Source organism: Morone saxatilis, unplaced genomic scaffold (genome assembly GCF_004916995.1).
Source record: "Morone saxatilis isolate NCDOM2014 unplaced genomic scaffold, NCSU_SB_2.0 Contig10, whole genome shotgun sequence".
Lineage (NCBI taxonomy): Eukaryota > Metazoa > Chordata > Actinopteri > Moronidae > Morone > Morone saxatilis.
Genome location: NW_023339652.1, coordinates 267,936 through 272,109, shown reverse-complemented (window position 1 = coordinate 272,109; position 4,174 = coordinate 267,936).

Below are 4,174 nucleotides of genomic sequence, written 5' to 3'. Positions count from 1 at the left end.
CTTGACTAATTTGCAGACAAACTGGGGGAAAACTACACCCATGATTCTCCCTGGCACCGGTCATTCAGCATCAGTGTATTTATGCACCAAACGATGAGCTGGAAGGAACAATGGATTCTGTTTATGATCCCTAATGAATGAAAAAAGGTTGGTTGCATCATCACATCCAGACTGTGTTGGCACTGGGCGTATGCAGCGAATAATGTGTTCATTGTGTGCGTTTCGTGTTCGTACAGTGACCTTTACAGTGGAGCTGCTATTTCTGGGTAAAAATCAAGGATGCATCAATAGACTGAGATCATTGAGTAAATTGGAAACACAGTGAGACTTCACTCAGCAGCTGACTGTTACATACAGTAGGGAAGCCCTGGTTAATATCTATAGAACAACTTCACTGCATTCAGAAGGACCACGCCCACTTTTACCTGAAACCAGCTGGAGAACTGGAACGGATTCCTAAAAGCTGCTGAGCCACGCTGCACTAACATTACTCTAACCGCTCTGATTGACCCAGACGCTGTTAAAGCTTCAGTCAACAGATTTGTGGCTTTAGAACCGGTGGTGGTACCTTTAGATCCATCCAGGAGTCCTCGTACCAATGGAGACGCAGCCAGTACATACACTATGTATAAATATATAAATATATATAACATATCTTCTCTCAACTCTGGGAACTTCAGACATAATCAGTTAGCTATTGTTTAAGCTAAGAAAGTCTTTGTGTGCTTTAAACTGGATAAAGTGTAATTAACATTAATCACAGTCTGTTGTTTCAGGACTCATAAATCTACAAACGTGACATGTTGATGCCACATTTTCCCCACAAATGATTTCCACACAGATCAGTTCGGGGTCCTGGCTGACAGATAAGACCCTCTGAGTGCGAGTGGGGCTGGATTTCTCTCAGAGATCTGGTTTTAATTGTCGGAGGCGACAGCTGGAACACATTGCTGATATTTCAACACGTGTCAGTCAGAGCGGCGAGGGGAATGGCGCTGCTGCCCGCAGTGTTTGTCTGACTTACTGTTGTTTGCTCTTTAGGACGGACGCTCCCATGTGTGGAGGTTAACTCAGGAAACTCATTGTGTGGATTTATTATCTGATTACTTCTCTAACTATTCTGATGCCATGTTTTTTCTAACAAAACAGGATTCACTGATGAAAACTGACAAAGTCTGTGTGCTGCTTTCTGCTACTGCCCGTTTCTTTATATACGACCAGTGGGAGGTGTTCTTTAAATCAATAATCAGTGTATAAACTCTAGAGCTATGTGGTTGATGTTTGTAGATTTAATGATGCTTCCTGTGCAGGTTAATTAACTTCAGAAGAGTTGAACTGTGTTTGGAGGTTAATGGATGCAGCCGGAGAGTTTACAGGATTAGTTCTTAATCTGAACATAATCACATTAGATCACATTAGATTCCTGTAATCAATGATCTGTGTGGGAGAGCATGAGATCAGCAGCAGATGGAAATTAAAGCTGATAACCGTTCGTTAGCACAAAGAGCTTACGACAGCTTTACAGAGCAGCTAATGTGCATCATGAACGCTTCACATGGTCTGATGTTCACATGGTGGAGTAATAATCTGAATGTCAGAGGCTGCAGAGGACGTCACAGATTGAGGTAAATCACATCTATAGAACTATTAATTATTAACTTTATTTATGAACTATCAACTTTATTAATTAACTATTGACTTTATTAATTGACTTTATTTATCCCAGATGGGGAAATGTTTTTTTCAGTTAGGGGTTTGGTCGGTGCAGTTAGGGGTTTGGTCAGGGCACTTAGGGTTTCGGTCGGAGCAGTTAGGGGTTCAGTTGGAGCAGTTAGGAGTTCAGTTGCTCAGAGGCACCTCAGCAGTGTCTAGGAGGTGGAACTGGTCCCTGTTGGACTTAAAGCTAAGTCCCTACAAGATGAACAACTGCTGCCCAACGTATACATAATGTTCTTCTCTTGAACCGGTTCTGTTGAAGGTTCAGTTCATAGTGGAACCATTGTAATCAAGGATGACCAACAGGGGGCGCTGCACAAACAAACGTGGACAATATGGACACTGCCCACTTTGGTTCCCAAGAACAACCTAATATTTTTTGGTTCCTTTTCGGGTTCAGAAGCAGTTTATTTTTGGTTGAAGTGCTTTGAGGATTGTGAACGTACGTAAAGACGTTAGAAACTTTCAGTGTGAACACTTTCTGGTGTTTATATATAAATCTGGTTTGGTTGAGTGGCCTACAGTCTCTGTGTGGAGGTGGTTTATTGTCCTGTTTTCATGCTGCAGGTCCACACACGTCTCAACTTTTCGGGGTCAACCTGCCAGACCTCATCACCTCCGATCAGATCTTTTGTCCAGAGGCCGAGCGTTATACCTGAGACAGACCACCTGACTGCAGTGGGCGTATAAAGGCCGTCGATGGCCCAGAGCCAAAGCAGCTGTCACTGCGCGTCACACAGCTTCACACAGGGAATCCCTCCGAGTCATAAAATCTGAGAGGAACCACACAGCAGATCATTTTGTTATTTATACACTCACATTTAACTCATAAATAAGGATCATTCATTTAGCATTGTCCTACATTATATTTAGTAAATCAGGAAGGTCTGATGAGTCAACCCAGACAACCTCAGCTAAATAAAACAATGAAAAATACTATTGAAACTGAGTCACAAATAAAAACAAAGATTGGACCTGATTTTTTTTTAAGACTTATGAACATAATCAAAATATAAATGTTTTTTGTTGTTTTTGAGAACTGTACAACTCACCCCTTTGAATTAACATTAACGATTAAAGTTATCTATAATTAAGGGCGTGGCCGCTCTGGGTGACAGGTGCTGTTGATTTAATTTTGCGTGTCTATGGAGGCATCGAAAGACGTATCAAATATTGTTTATTTATATTGTACCAAAGTTTATAATTCTAGAGATAACTTCTGTTATGAACGCCGGAGGGCCCTAACCACACAGTCTTCACATAGGAACATTTTTCCAGCCTCTGGCTCGCCCCACACGTGTCGGCGGCGGAGCTGGAAATAAATGAAAAGAACAAATTAACGGAAAAAAGGATGGTCTGCGGAGTTTCCACTTTCAGCTGTCCTGAGATTTAAAAAGTGCTCATAATACAAACCTCACATTCTGTTGCTGGAGCGGCATCGATCGGCCGTCCGTAGTGCTGGCACCGGAGAGCAGAGCAGGAACAGACCGAAGAGCCACTGCTGCAGACTCTCCTGGAGCAGAAACATCCTTCTGTAAAGAAACAAAGAGCGGAGATGCATCATCCACCTCTAAAACTTTCTCTCCTTGGTAACCTCACACCCTGCAGACGGGACGCAGCAGAAACGCCGACCCCAACAGAGCTGCGAATCAAACAAACAAAAGGAGGACTAACAGGAAACTTACTCTCCACAGCAATCGCCTCCAACCAAGGAAAACACCAAAGCTACGAAAGTTATTCACTGATGTTCTCTTTTTTAAAGTCTTAATGTTTCAGCTGACAAAACACTCAGGAGGACACAATCCAGTGAAGACACCTCAAGGGAACAAAGCCAGAAGACACCAATCTTCAGTTTTTAGTTCCTCAGTTTAAAACTCCTTAAAGTCCAGATCAGCTCCAGCAAGTCGTCCAGGTGTCCTGCAGTCAAAGGGTGAGAGTGCATGGCCAGCTCGGCGCCGGACGGAGGCTGCGCTGCTGCCAGGTCTCTGTGCTTGCTGCAGGTCTCTGTGTGCGCCAGTCTCTGGTGCCTTGCAGTCTTTTGCGCATGCTGCCTGAGGGACGCAGAGGCGAAGGAAGGGGAGCGACTTATGAACAAAGAAGGGAAGGCCTCCAGGATGGTCCAGCCCACCAGCAGTCAAGACAGTAACAGGCAGGAAGGTGGCACTCGAGCATCACACAGCGAGGGAGCTGAGTACGGACGGTCCGTTGTTGCCAAACAATACTATATGTATCACTGATCCCAGTCTGCTGTGAATAATTCACTGAAGCTGCAGAAAGTTTATTCATGCACTTAGAAGGGATGAAACAACAACAACAACAAAGAAAAAAACAAAACTAAAGCAAAAAACAAATTGTCGAGTCCACAGCAGAAGAAATTATGAGAGGTGATTAGCACCAAAATTACTGGTACGTTGTCACACCAATTCAATTTCATTCAATTTTATTTGTTATAGCCCAA